This window comes from Bufo gargarizans, chromosome 3 (assembly GCF_014858855.1).
Source record: "Bufo gargarizans isolate SCDJY-AF-19 chromosome 3, ASM1485885v1, whole genome shotgun sequence".
Lineage (NCBI taxonomy): Eukaryota > Metazoa > Chordata > Amphibia > Anura > Bufonidae > Bufo > Bufo gargarizans.
The window spans coordinates 586683452-586699811 of NC_058082.1; positions in this window are offsets into that span (position 1 = coordinate 586683452).

Genomic DNA, 16360 nt, shown 5'->3' on the forward strand with positions numbered 1-16360 from the left:
TGAGCACAACCTGCATGACCAGGCACCTGCATGCAAAGCATGAACTGCAGTGGAGTAAACACCTTAAAACCAAGGAAGTCACTCAGGCTCCCCCTGCTACCTCTTCTGCTGCTGCCGCCTCGGCCTATTCTGCTGCTGCCGCCTCGGCCTCTTCCTCCGCCTCTGGAGGAACGTTGGCACCTGCCGCCCAGCAAACAGGGGATGTACCACCAACACCACCACCACCACCTCCGTCACCAAGCGTCTCAACCATGTCACACGCCAGCGTTCAGCTCTCCATCTCACAAACATTTGATAGAAAGCGTAAATTCCCACCTAGCCACCCTCGATCCCTGGCCCTGAATGCCAGCATTTCTAAACTACTGGCCTATGAAATGCTGTCATTTAGGCTGGTGGACACAGACAGCTTCAAACAGCTCATGTCGCTTGCTGTCCCACAGTATGTTGTTCCCAGCCGGCACTACTTCTCCAAGAGAGCCGTGCCTTCCCTGCACAACCAAGTATCCGATAAAATCAAGTGTGCACTGCGCAACGCCATCTGTAGCAAGGTCCACCTAACCACAGATACGTGGACCAGTAAGCACGGCCAGGGACGCTATATCTCCCTAACTGCACACTGGGTAAATGTAGTGGCAGCTGGGCCCCAGGCGGAGAGCTGTTTGGCGCACGTCCTGCCGCCGCCAAGGATCGCAGGGCAACATTCTTTGCCTCCTGTTGCCACCTCCTCCTTCTCGGCTTCCTCCTCCTCTTCTTCCACCTGCTCATCCAGTCAGCCACACACCTTCACCACCAACTTCAGCACAGCCCGGGGTAAACGTCAGCAGGCCATTCTGAAACTCATATGTTTGGGGGACAGGCCCCACACCGCACAGGAGTTGTGGCGGGGTATTGAACAACAGACCGACGAGTGGTTGCTGCCGGTGAGCCTCAAGCCCGGCCTGGTGGTGTGTGATAATGGGCGAAATCTCGTTGCAGCTCTGGGACTAGCCAATTTGACGCACATCCCTTGCTTGGCGCATGTGCTGAATTTGGTGGTGCAGAAGTTCATTCACAACTACCCCGACATGTCAGAGCTGCTGCATAAAGTGCGGGCCGTCTGTTCGCGCTTCCGGCGTTCACATCCTGCCGCTGCTCGCCTGTCTGCGCTACAGCGTAACTTCGGCCTTCCCGCTCACCGCCTCATATGCGACGTGCCCACCAGGTGGAACTCCACCTTGCACATGCTGGACAGACTGTGCGAGCAGCAGCAGGCCATAGTGGAGTTTCAGCTGCAGCACGCACGGGTCAGTCGCACTACAGAACAGCACCACTTCACCACCAATGACTGGGCCTCCATGCGAGACCTGTGTGCCCTGTTGCGCTGTTTCGAGTACTCCACCAACATGGCCAGTGGCGATGACACCGTTATCAGCGTTACAATACCACTTCTATGTCTCCTTGAGAAAACACTTAGGGCGATGATGGAACAGGAGGTGGCCCAGGAGGAGGAGGAGGAGGATGAGGAAGAGGGGTCATTTTTAGCACTTTCAGGCCAGTCTCTTCGAAGTGACTCAGAGGGAGGTTTTTTGCAACAGCAGAGGCCAGGTACAAATGTGGCCAGCCAGGGCCCACTACTGGAGGACGAGGAGGACGAGGATGAGGAGGAGGTGGAGGAGGATGAGGATGAAGCATGGTCACAGCGGGGTGGCACCCAACGCAGCTCGGGTCCATCACTGGTGCGTGGCTGGGGGGAAAGGCAGGACGATGACGATACGCCTCCCACAGAGGACAGCTTGTCCTTACCCCTGGGCAGCCTGGCACACATGAGCGACTACATGCTGCAGTGCCTGCGCAATGACAGCAGAGTTGCCCACATTTTAACCTGTGCGGACTACTGGGTTGCCACCCTGCTGGATCCATGCTACAAAGACAATGTGCCCACCTTACTTCCTGCACTGGAGCGTGATAGGAAGATGCGCGAGTACAAGCGCACGTTGGTAGACGCGCTACTGAGAGCATTCCCAAATGTCACAGGGGAACAAGTGGAAGCCCAAGGCCAAGGCAGAGGAGGAGCAAGAGGTCGCCAAGGCAGCTGTGTCACGGCCAGCTCCTCTGAGGGCAGGGTTAGCATGGCAGAGATGTGGAAAACTTTTGTCAACACGCCACAGCTAACTGCACCACCACCTGATACGCAACGTGTTAGCAGGAGGCAACATTTCACTAACATGGTGGAACAGTACGTGTGCACACCCCTCCACGTACTGACTGATGGTTCGGCCCCATTCAACTTCTGGGTCTCTAAATTGTCCACGTGGCCAGAGCTAGCCTTTTATGCCTTGGAGGTGCTGGCCTGCCCGGCAGCCAGCGTTTTGTCTGAACGTGTATTCAGCACGGCAGGGGGCGTCATTACAGACAAACGCAGCCGCCTGTCTACAGCCAATGTGGACAAGCTGACGTTCATAAAAATGAACCAGGCATGGATCCCACAGGACCTGTCCGTCCCTTGTCCAGATTAGACATTAACTACCTCCCCATAACCATATATTATTGGACTCCAGGGCACTTCCTCATTCAATCCTATTTTTATTTTCATTTTACCATTATATTGCGATGCTACCCAAAGTTGAATGAACCTCTCCTCTGCCTGTGTGCTAGGCCTAAATATATGCCAATGGACTGTTGCAGTGGTGGCTGACATGAAGCCTGATTCTCTGCTATGACATGCAGACTAATTCTCTGCTGACATGAAGCCAGATTGTCTGTTACGGGACCTCTCTCCTCTGCCTGGGTGCTGGGCCTAAATTTATGACAATGGACTGTTGCAGTGGTGGCTGACGTGAAGCCTGATTCTCTGCTATGACATGCAGACTGATTCTCTGCTGACATGAAGCCAGATCGTCTGTTACGGGACCTCTCTGCTCTGCCTGTGTGCTAGGCCTAAATATATGCCAATGGACTGTTGCAGTGGTGGGTGACGTGAAGCCTCATTCTCTGCTATGACATGCAGACTGATTCTCTGCTGACATGAAGCCAGATTGTCTGTTACGGGACCTCTCTGCTCTGCCTGTGTGCTAGGCCTAAATATATGCCAATGGACTGTTGCAGTGGTGGGTGACGTGAAGCCTCATTCTCTGCTATGACATGCAGACTGATTCTCTGCTGTCATGAAGCCAGATTGTCTGTTACGGGACCTCTCTGCTCTGCCTGTGTGCTAGGCCTAAATATATGCCAATGGACTGTTGCAGTGGTGGGTGACGTGAAGCCTCATTCTCTGCTATGACATGCAGACTGATTCTCTGCTGACATGAAGCCAGATTGTCTGTTACGGGACCTCTCTGCTCTGCCTGTGTGCTAGGCCTAAATATATGCCAATGGACTGTTGCAGTGGTGGGTGACGTGAAGCCTCATTCTCTGCTATGACATGCAGACTGATTCTCTGCTGTCATGAAGCCAGATTGTCTGTTACGGGACCTCTCTGCTCTGCCTGTGTGCTAGGCCTAAATATATGCCAATGGACTGTTGCAGTGGTGGGTGACGTGAAGCCTCATTCTCTGCTATGACATGCAGACTAATTCTCTGCTGACATGAAGACAGATTCTCTGTTACGGGACCTCTCTCCTCTGCCTGTGTGTGTGCTGGGCCTAAATATATGCCAATGGACTGTTGCAGTGGTGGCTGACGTGAAGCCTCATTCTCTGCTATGACATGCAGACTGATTCTCTGCTGACATGAAGCCAGATTCTCTGTTACGGGACCTCTCTCCTCTGCCTGTGTGTGTGCTGGGCCTAAATATATGCCAATGGACTGTTGCAGTGGTGGCTGACGTGAAGCCTCATTCTCTGCTATGACATGCAGACTGATTCTCTGCTGACATGAAGCCAGATTCTCTGTTACGGGACCTCTCTCCTCTGCCTGTGTGCTAGGCCTAAATATATGCCAATGGACTGTTGCAGTGGTGGCTGACGTGAAGCCTCATTCTCTGCTATGACATGCAGACTAATTCTCTGCTGACATGAAGACAGATTCTCTGTTACGGGACCTCTCTCCTCTGCCTGGGTGCCGGGGCCTAAATATCTGAGAATGGACTGTTCCAGTGGTGGGTGACGGGAAGCCAGATTCTCTGCTATGGAACCTCTCTCCAATTGATTTTGGTTAATTTTTATTTATTTAATTTTTATTTTAATTAATTTCCCTATCCACATTTGTTTGCAGGGGATTTACCTACATGTTGCTGCCTTTTGCAGCCCTCTAGCCCTTTCCTGGGCTGTTTTACAGCCGTTTTAGTGCCGAAAAGTTCGGGTCCCCATTGACTTCAATGGGGTTCGGGTTCGGGACGAAGTTCGGATCGGGTTCGGATCCCGAACCCGAACATTTCCGGGATGTTCGGCCGAACTTCTCGAACCCGAACATCCAGGTGTTCGCTCAACTCTACTGATTACGCATCTTGACGCTCTTGAAAAAGAGCTGCTATGCCGAGACTGACTAGTCATGACTGGTGGTGGTGGTGGACGCCCTTTTAAAACCACAAAAACAACTGTAAGTGCTAGGGTTAGAAAGTTAAAAAAGGCTATAAAAATCTGTTTTTCAGTTAAACGCTCTAAAAGAGCTAGAGAAAAAAGGCGTAGCCGGCGTAACAATGGGCCGCCGGCGCGTCCGAACAAAGTTAGCAAAAAAAGACAGGAGTGTCGTAACAAGACTGGTGCGTCAACTAGTCTGAACGCTGGACAAACACATCAGCAACCGCAGCCCGCGCAAGCGGAGCACAGTCGGCCAAACAGCGCACCCACTAATAGACCTTCTAACACACAATCAAAGCGCCGTCATTCAGGCGACGGGACATATAACATGGCTATTACAGAAGGCCCCCCTGAAACACAAAATGTTAGATCCGTTTATCTAGAACGTGTATATCAGCAACAGCGTGACTTAGCGAATTTTAACAGTACCATGTACACGGAACACTTCAGATTCGCTAACCTCGAAGCCGTTCGTTCATTTGTTGACGCTCTTGATGCAATACACGCTGCTATACAGACATTGCTAGATAGGATTCTACGGGACGCCGAGCCGGGTGATTTCATACAATTGCGTTTAGACGGCGGTGAAACATTTGATTTGATTTTTTCTAATAGGTATTCTAGAGATGGATTTAGCGCCGAAACATTTTTGAACAATATCGCTAACGCTTTACAGAGTAACGCGGAGTGCATAGCCGGTAATACACTTAAACTAGTTGTCATCATTGTCAGGGGCCGCCGTGGTGGGGCCCGAAGACGTTTGGGCGGTGTCGCGTATAGTCGTATTATTGATCGTAAAAAACAACATTTATACGATTTCAATAATTACGATAATAACGTCTGTCTGGCCGCTAGTGTTTACGCTATTTTGGAGGGTGCTGCTTTGGGCGATGTTGCTTTGTTAGAGAAAGCTCGACAACTGCATAGAGACTTACAAATACCTGAGGGGTATTTGGTGTCTTTTACTGACGTTGCTGAATTTGAAAAAAAATTTAACATCACAATTAAAATTTTGTACCACAATAGGGGTCAGTGGCGTTATTATCACACAGCCCGCACAGCTAAAGAAAAGACCATCTATATATTGCACCATGAAAAGCATTATTATGGCATAAAAAATCTAAAAGCCTTTATCGGCTGTGATTATTTTTGTGATGTTTGTTGCACTGTATACAGTCATAAATACCGACACGGGTGCATGCAGTTTTGTAAAGCGTGCCAGAGCCCGAATTGTGCGGAGCAGTCTAATAATACACGTTGCCCGATATGTAGGACGTACTGCCGATCAGCTGCATGTTTTGAAACACATAGAAACCTGTCACTTAGTGATAAAGCTCTTTGTAAGAAAAAAACTTTTTGCGGATTTTGTTACAAATATATAGACAACGGCGATGAGCACAAATGTAACGGTTTAAAATGCCCCATCTGCGGCGGCCAGGTTGACAAATTTGACGACCATGTTTGTTACATGCAGCCATACACCCCCAAAAAAATGACTGACAAGTACATCTTTTACGATTTTGAATGCATGCAAGAAACAGGCTTGCATGTACCCAATTTCATTTACGCAACCACACTATACGGACCCGACTCCTGGCAGTTTAGCGGAAAAACCTGTACGTTTGACTTTGTGCGATTTTTTGCCGACGGTAAGTTTTCGGGTTACACGTTCATAGCGCACAATGCAGGCCGCTACGACGCTTATTTTGTTTTACAGGCGTTGATTAATGAAAAATTTAAAATTGATATTATAAATCAAGGTGGTCGGTTAATGTGCGTTACCCTTAAGGACTTAAAAATTAGGTTCATAGACTCTCTGAATTTCATGCCTATGAAACTCAGCAAGATGCCCGAGGCTATGGGTTTTTCAGGCGCCAAGGGGCACTTCCCGCATTTTTTCAACACGGCCGAAAATCAAAACTACATAGGCGCCCTACCGGCCGCTATGTATTATGGTGTCGAATACATGATGCCCGGTGATAAAAAAGAATTCACAGATTGGTATGAGAAACATAAAAATGATACCTTCAATTTTCAAAAAGAGTTAAAAGCTTACTGTAAGCAGGATGTTGAGGTTTTGAGAAGGGCTTGTGAGTGTTACAGGGACACGATTATGGCCATGACGGAACAAAAAGTGTTGCAATACATTAAAAGTGAAAACAAATACAGAACGGTCACTAAATGTATTGATCCACTCCAGCTTATCACATTGGCATCCGTGTGCATGGCCATGTATCGGTTTAAATTTTTACCCAAAAATACCATAGCGATTGTCCCTGCAGATAATTACCACAAGACCCAGAAACGCTTTTCAACACCCGCTATACATTGGCTCATGTACCTTGAACATGCTGAAGGCATTTCTATACAACACGCGTTAAAGGGCGGTGAAAAAAAGGTTGGTAAATATTTTTTGGACGGGTATGCTTTTGTTAACGGTAAACACACCGCTTTTGAATTTCAGGGTCGTTTTTATCATGGGTGTCCTGTGTGTTATAACGAGCAGGACAGCAACGAGCTTACTAAATCGTCCTACGGGCAGCTATACCAATCTTACCTAGTCAGGAAAAGTCGACTACAGCGACAAGGCTTTACGGTCCGCGTCCTGTGGGAACACGAGTGGCGGGAAATGATTGCAAACGATTCGGGGGTCAAAGACTTTCTGATTAAAATGAAATTCCCAGCTCCTTTGGATCCTCGTGACGCGCTTTACGGCGGGCGAACTAACGCCATTAAACTTTACCACAAGGTGCAGGCCGATGAAACATTGCATTATTACGATTTCACCAGTCTGTACCCTTTTGTTAATAAAACTAAGACATACCCTGTAGGGCACCCAAAAATCATTTATGATCATTTTGGATACATCAAAAAATACTTTGGCATTGCGCGAGTTAAAGTGTACCCGCCAAGAGACTTATTTTTTCCGGTCCTCCCTGTAAAGCTAAATAAAAAACTAATGTTTCCGCTATGTTACACATGTGCCTTGGGCTGTCAGAAAGACATTTGCAGTCACACAGACGATGAGCGGTCCCTAACCGGTACATGGTGCACCATAGAGCTAGTTTTAGCTGTTGAAAAAGGTTATAGGATTGCCGAGATCTACGAGATCTGGCATTTTCCGAATACAACAGACAATTTGTTCGCCCCGTACATCAAATTACACCTCAGAGATAAACAGGAGGCTTCCGGTTATCCCAGTTGGTGTAAAACGGATTCTGAAAAAGCCGCTTACATAGCGGCATTTTAAAAAAAGAAGATGTCTGCTTGCGCTCTGATAAGATAGCTGTAAACCCCGCAAAAAGACAAATTTCAAAACTGTTCCTAAACTCTTTGTGGGGTAAGTTTGGCCAGCGTTCTAACTTGTCACGTACCAGCATAGTCACGGACCCTGACGAGCTTTTCAAATTAGCTTTTGTGCCGTACTACGACCTCTCCGAGGTTAATTTCATCGATGACGATACGGCCTTAGTCAATTGGCGCTATGTAAAAGAGCGCTACACCCACAACAAAAACACAAACATTTTTATAGCCTGTTTTACAACCGCCTATGCCAGACTCGAATTATACACGCTCCTAGACAGGCTACAGGAACGTTGCCTTTATCATGACACAGACTCCATAATATTCGTGAGTAAGGGGTCTGAATGGACACCACCCTTGGGTGATTTTCTCGGTGAACTAACTAGTGAAATACCCGACGATGCCCACATTACCGAGTTTGTGTCCGCAGGCCCAAAGACTTACGGCTACAAACTTAACAACGGGAAAACCGTATTGAAGGTTAAGGGTATAACACTCAATGTCGCTAACACATGGCTTGTTAATTTTGACAGTTTAAAAGACCTTGTGTTGGATTACTCACACAACAGCGACCCCGAGACGCAGAAAACAATAGGCATCGAGCAAGACGGCATTTTCAGAAATAGGAAGCGCTTGACCATAGAGACAAGACCGTTACGTAAAACGCAAAAGTGCGTCTACACAAAGAGGCAGCTGACGGTTGACTTTACAACGCTGCCTTTTGGCTATTAAATATGCCTGCACAATTTCAACACCCTTTTTCGTGTATTCTAGCAGGACCCTCAAATTCCGGAAAGAGTTTTTTTGTTAAAAATGTATTAATGCACAAGGATACGTTAATGTCGCACAAACCTGATAATGTCATTTGGTTTTACGCCTGTTGGCAGAAATTGTATGATGAACTAACCCGTTTGTTTACAAATATCAGGTTTATCGAGGGGGTCCCGCAAAATTTTACAGACGCGGATCTATTTCCAACGGACAAGGTAAATTTGGCGGTTGTTGATGATCTTATGGAGGCGGCTTGTGAAAATCTTGAAATACAAAACGCATTCACCAAATACGTGCACCACAGAAATTTGAGCATTATGTATCTCGTTCAAAACGTTTTTTGTCAGGGTAAGAAAAGCCGAACCATAAATCTAAACACTAAATACATGGTTCTTTTTAAGAACCCTCGTGATAAATTACAGGTTATTACGTTGGCTCGGCAGATGTACCCCGGTAAAACACGTTTCTTTTTAGAAGCTTTTGAAGATGCTACACACAAGCCTTACGGCTATTTACTTGTAGGTTTAAGATCTGACACGCCTGAGGACCTGCGACTCAGAACCGGTCTGTTCCCACCAGATATGCCTGTAGCTTATGTGTGCAAACAGAAGCTCTAAAATGAGGTAGCGCACATCTTTACGGTTATTTTTGTTAGCTGCGCTGGGGCTGTAAGGATGTCGAACAGGATCCGGCGTAATTGGGACCTTTTAAAAGCATTAGTCAAAACAAATCTGAAGGCCCGAAAATCAATATTACGTAACGCCAGTAATGATTTGATATCGGCTATTGGCGAGATAGCTCTCAACATTCTGAAAGGAAAGATCCCCCTTAAAGAGCGCCAAAAAAATATATTGAAACGCATTGTGAGCCAGAGCGGCGGTTTTATAGGAGCTTTGCTCGGCTTTGCTATACCTTTAATCACTAGCCTGATAGCTAATACCGCCGGTGGTTCATTATGCAGCATGCAGAGAAAATGTTCCTGGTTTCCAAAAATGAAATGGACAGGCTTAAAAATACCTCCGTAGATGCAACAGATATACGCCAAACAGCCATACGTCGCTTAGATGCAGAGATTAGTGAAATACTACACAGAAATGACCTTTCAGATGATGAAAAAATTAAGCGCTACACAGTCGTGTTACAGAGGTACTTAATGCTCAACAAACAGTCCGGTAAAGAAATGCCTGGTATAACCCTGATTACACAGCCGCAAACCGATCAACAACAATTGTCAAATGCAGCCTCAAGCAGCACAGATACTAACGAGATACTTAACAGTATTAACACACGTTATAGAAAAAATGCCGAACTATTGTTAAGTAAACTGTACCGCTCTGGTAATAAGCCGTACTGGAACGCTATGGGTGAGTTCATTTACAAAGAACAAACGGTACCCGGATCCAACATTATTGACCTGATTCGAACAGCTACCCAGAGTCACGGCTTGCCTAATATTAAGCCTCACGGTTGGGACTATTTTATGGAGACTATCGCACAGCTGAACGCCCCGTCAACGGTTATTGGTAACACAAGAACAAGAGAACTTTTCGATAATTTGAAAAAGCGGTCGCTGAGTGAGCCCTTTGACGTGGCTCGAAGCCCTTTTACACCCCCGGGGTTATTAAGTGCGCCTACTGTATCGCCACGTGGATCATTACTACCTAAAAAGAGGCCACCGCCCTTGTTGCAAGCTGCTTGGTTAACGTTGTAAATTTTCTTACTTTGGCGCTTGTATATAAATTTTGTTTGTATTAAACATCTTATAATACTTTTATTTGTTTACATAAATTTTTACTGTGCCTGTATATAAAATGTATTTGTGTGTAATGTCTTATAATGTTTATTTACTATACATAAACTGTTTAAAATAAAAATGTATTCTGTTTTTTCTTTTGACAATAAATATAATAGCTTGATTATTTAAAATTGTATAAACAGTTAGGACGTGTTGTTGAGTAGACGCTGTTTAAAACACAGCTAAAATGCCTGCAAAAAGCAAAATATTGCGAAAACAGTACTACACGCCAAAAGCTGTCGGCTCTTATGGGGGCGTTGACGCCTTATTCAGAGAAGTACGGAAATTTGGAATAAGAAAAGAAGCTGTCAAAAACTGGTTGAGTAACGAGGATACTTACACATTATACAAACCTGTTAAAAAAACCTTTACAAGAAACAAGGTTGTGGTGTCTGATATAGATGCGCAATGGCAGGCAGATCTTGTGTCGATGATGGATTTTTCTAAAGAAAATAATGGTGTAAAATACCTGCTGACGGTCGTTGATATTCTATCTAAATATGCCTGGGTGTCGGGCCTTTCAAATAAGTCCGGGGCGACCGTGGCTACCGCTTTTGAGCAGATATTTAAGTTAAGCGGCCGAACCCCCCGAAAGCTACAGACTGATCGGGGCCGTGAGTTTATAAACAAACCTATGCGACATCTTTGTGAAACCTATAAAATACATCATTTTTTAACTACAAACGCTGTTAAGGCAGCGTTGGTCGAGCGTTTTAATAGAACGCTGAAAACTAAAATGTGGCGCTATCTTAGAGAACAAAACACGTACAGGTACATCGACAAGTTGCAAGACTTGGTGTATAGTTATAACCACACATACCACAGAACTATAAGGCGGCGTCCCGTCGATGTGTCAAAAGAGAACTCTTTAACCGTTTGGAAAAATATCTACGGGTGTTACGACACTATTAAAAAAGTTAAACAGGTATTAAAAATAGGTGACCACGTCAGAATTGTTCGTTATAAGGGTGTTTTTACAAAGGGGTATGAACAAACCTATACGGACGAGATATTTAAAATTCATGCTGTAAACACTAGGGGTCTCAGACCCCTTTATAAGCGGAAAGACCTGTCCGATGAGCTCATTGAAGGCTCGTTCTACCCGGAAGAAGTCCAAAAAGTAACTCTCGACAAGCTACGCGTTTACAGGATAGAAAAAATACTGAAAAAGAAGAAAGTTCAGGGTAAAACATCGTGTTTTGTAAAGTGGATAGGTTACCCTGACAAGTTTAACTCTTGGGTGCCTGAAAAACAGTTGATGCGTCTGTAAACTATGGAGGATGGATCGTTTTTTATCACGCTGCCTTGCAACGCCTCCGCCAAACTTTATCCCGAAAACAGCATCGCCGATTACACCACTAAGTTAGCAAAAGCGGTGCATCTTCGCGGCCCTTACGAAGTAGCTTTAGTGGAGATTCAGTATCCCCATACGTGGGAAACCTTTGGCCCCGGAGATGGTGTATTCTACGTTGCCCAGCGCGACGAGACGATCAGCGAACTTTTTGTTAAATCGGGTTATTACTCCAATATGCAAGATCTCATCAAAGCCATTAATAGCAAGCTTGAATCTATAAAAATACCTCCCGATCAATTGCGTCTAAGATACGATGATATTGACAGAACCGTTTATGTACTGAATTCACCAGCATACAAGTTCATGCCTTGTGTGAAGTTGGGGAATATTTTGGGGCTGACGGGGTATTCGAAAGTGCCGCCGCTCAAGAATGTTGACACCGAGCACATCACTCTCCGCTACAAAGGACCCGGCTTACCTGTTTTAGAACATCATGTTGGTGGTATAAAGGGACTTGCTCTAGTTTCATCAAAAGAGAAAAAAATTAATTCCGATATTAAAGCCGGTTTTTATACATTGTTTGTATGTACCGATATCGTCCAACATCAACTTGTTGGCGATAGTTACGTACAACTTTTAAGAACTGTCGAGTTAGGCGGCAAGAATGGTGATATCGTCACGCAAAAGTATCACCGGCCGGACTATATACCTGTTTGTAAACATCATTTTGACACGGTTACAATATCGATACTGACGGATCAGGCTAAACCTGTTAAATTCAAATACGGTAAGACTATTGTGCGATTACACTTTAGACCGCGCGCGGTGACGACGCACTAAAATGTTGTCCCAGAGAGTGTACGGTGACCCGGACACTTATACGCATTATTACATAACGCAAGCCGGTCATGGCTTGGACGGCTTCCACGGTACTGAATTCATGCATGGTTCTGGACTCGCCGGGTTATTTCGGGGTCTGTTCCGCCGTGTCGTTCCCCTATTTAAGAAAGGTGTGGAGCTTGCAAAACCACATGTGAAAACAGCCGCCCGTAACATCGCTAAAGACGTTGTTGCTACGGCTTCGACCGCCTTTATGGATCGTGTAAATAGGTCGGCGCAGAACCAGGAGGGCTCTGGTGTTGTTCAAATACGTAAAAAAACGCGTAAAAGAAAACGTGAACGAGCGGCCATTGTCTTACCATCTTTTATGAATAAAGTAGCACAACCTAAGAGACGTCGCCGCCAGAAAACACGAAGTCGCTCACCGAGTGACATCTTCTAGTCAGACGCTATGGCTTTCGTGCATGACGCCTCCGCCGAGTACGCCAAATCAGAGTTGGATATCTTTCAAATACCACCTACCCAAACAAGCATTGAAAAATCGCTTTATGTAGAGGTGCAACCAATCGCCGCAATCACTGACAATGCCCCTTTGGAATTCTACATCACGGGCAGCGGTGAATATTATTACGACCTTAATAACACATTGTTACACGTCGTTTGCAAAATCGTTAGTCCTGATAACACCCCCATACCGGAAGGATCCCGCGTTGCACTTATTAACTACCCTATAGCGAGTCTTTTTAATCAACTGGATATAACGCTCGGCGACACGTTGATTTCAAGAAGCGACAACCTTTATACGTATAGAGCGTATATAGAGTCCCTAATAAATTATAATTCACAAACTTTAGCGACCCAATTTACAGCCGGTTTATTCTATAAAGACACAGCGGGACATCATGATGATCGGGTTCTCGACGGGCGTAATGACGGCTTCAGCAAGAGAGCAAAGTATTCAGCCCGCTCTAGGAGTGTTGAATTGATGGGCCCCATTTACGCCGATATATTTAATCAACCGAAGTTAATACTGAACGGTTTAGATCTAAAGATAAAATTGACAAGAAACAAAGACACTTTCTGCCTTATGTCGGCCGAGGCGGCACATTTTAAAGTACAGATACAGCACGCTCCCCTGTTTGTCAAAAGAGTACAAGTATCGCCCGCTGTAAGAATCGGTCACAGTCGTGCTCTGTTAACCGCTAACGCAAAGTACTCGATCGATCGGGCGTCGCTTAAAGTGTATAGCGTCCCCGCCGGTACTCGCATATGTAACCACGAGAATCTTTTCCTCGGCAACCTACCAAAAACAGTAATACTAGCGTTTGTGGATAACGAATCATTTTCCGGGAGTTACCAAAGAAACCCTTTGTGCTTCAACCACTATAATGTGAATTATGCAGCCTTATATTTGGATGGTCAACAGATACCTGCAAAACCTTTTCAACCTAACGTCCAAGACGAGTCAGCTGTTCGTGAATATATGTCCCTAGTACATATTTCGGGGAAACACAAGGCCGACAACGCTTTATCAGTCGATCGACACGAGTTTTTGAACGGTTACACTTTGTTCGCTTTTGATTTATCGCCGGATCAGGAGCCCGGCGGCCATTTCTCTCTAGTAAAAACTGGCAATCTGCGAGCTGAAATTAGATTTGCCGAACCGATTGTGAACACAATTAATATGATTGTATATTCAGTTCATGAAAATATTATTGAAATAAATAATCGTCGGGAGGTATTATATGATTTTCAATAGACATGAATAATTATGAAATTGCATGTGTTATTAAAGCTGATATTAACGCCCGGCGCATATTTAAAGGTGTATTCCCGTGTGATTTATTACCGGGGGGTAAGATCATCGACAGGCCCGCGGCCTACATTGTAAATACGGATAATTCGTATCAGCGGGGGAAGCATTGGATTTTAATTATATTATACCCGAATGATATATCTATTTTTTTTGATAGTTATGGTTTATCCCCCGCAAATGAAATATTTCCGGGCGAGTTTATGCAGTTTTTATATAAAAATTCTAAGACTATAAGGTACCAAAACAGACAAATACAAGACGCCGTTAGTACGGTCTGCGGCCATTACTGTATCTATATCCTGCAATGCCTCGCTAAAGGGAGCTCTTTTGAAAATGTGTTAAAAATGTTCACTAACGATTTTAGAAAAAATGACCGTATTGTGCGATCATTTGTAACAAAACGCATGAAACGGTTATGTATACGATGCTGTAATTACAGTCAAACGTGTCTGTCCCTACGGGAATGTTGTAAATAAGGAAAATGAATAAAGCTTTTTAACCAAATTATATTTGTCATCGTTTTGATTTTTAATACTTTTATATTAAAATATCCTGCATTATACATTTTAATATCAAACCCTATAAATTTTAATAGCGCGTCCTATAAATTTTAATAGCGCGTCCTATAATTTTTAATATTTTAATGGCTTGACCTATAAATAATAGCGAGCCCTATAAATTTTAATAGCGAGCCCTATAAATTTTAATAGCGAGCCCTATAAATTTTAATAGCGAGTCCTATAAATTTTAATATTTTAATAGCGCGCCCTATAAATTTTAATAGCGAGCCCTATAAATTTTAATAGCGAGCCCTATAAATTTTAATAGCGAGCCCTATAAATTTTAATATTTTAATAGCGAGCCCTATAAATTTTAATATTTTAATAGCGAGCCCTATAAATTTTAATAGCGAGCCCTATAAATTTTAATAGCGAGCCCTATAAATTTTAATAGCAGCTTTGATATCAAATTTATATCAAGCTATATAAAAGGGGGCGTGTAAAAGGGGGCGTGGTACCTGTCACTTTGACGAAACATCTCTACTCTTACTACTGTTATATTTTTTTCTTTCCCACTTCCCTAAAGTTGTTCTTACCTGTCCTTTGGATTCCTGGCTTCCTGGCTGCTCCAGTCAGTGCCCGTTGCCGCTTCTGCCGACTTCCGTGCTCATGGAGCGTACCCATCACCATGGGAACGTCTCCATATACTAGAATGTACTGTCGGATTTGAGAATTGCGTTGAAATCGCAATTTTATTATTTCAAGTTATTATATTTGCTAATTCTACCAAGCCAACCATAGTAAAAAACCAGGTCCAAGTTGAAAACGCAATGCGATTAATATAACTCGAAGTAATCGCATGGCGATTTCAACTTAGCACTGCTATATTCCATATTAGGCTAGAATTAAGGAATATGGAATATAGCAGTACTAAGTTGAAATCGCCATGCGATTACTTCGAGTTATATTAATCGCATTGCGATTTCAACTTGGACCTGGTTTACTATGGTTGGCTTGGTAGAATTAGCGAATATGATGAATGTATTCATCATATTCCACAAAACGAATATGGCGAATGTATTCGTCCTATTCCACAAAACGAAGATAACGAAGTATTCTGCATCTTCGTTTTAGCTACCTATTCATCAACTTCGCAAATTCTAGCAATCATATGGGAAAGTTTACTATAGAGACAGCTAAGTTTAATTCGCTATGCGATTATATTACTTTGCTTTTTTTTTAATAAATAGAATAATTATAATACCTGATAATTATTATAATTATTCTATTTCTAAAAAAATAGCAAAGTAATATAATCGCATAGCGAATTAAACTTAGCTGTCTCTATAGTAAACTTTCCTATATGATTGCTAGAATTTGCAAAGTTGATGAATAGGTAGCTAAAACGAAGATGCAGAATACTTTGTTATATTCGCTAATTCTACCAAGCCAACCATAGTAAACCAGGTCCAAGTTGAAATCGCAATTCGATTATTATAACTTGAATTAATCGAATGGTGATTTCAGCTTTAGCACTGCTATATT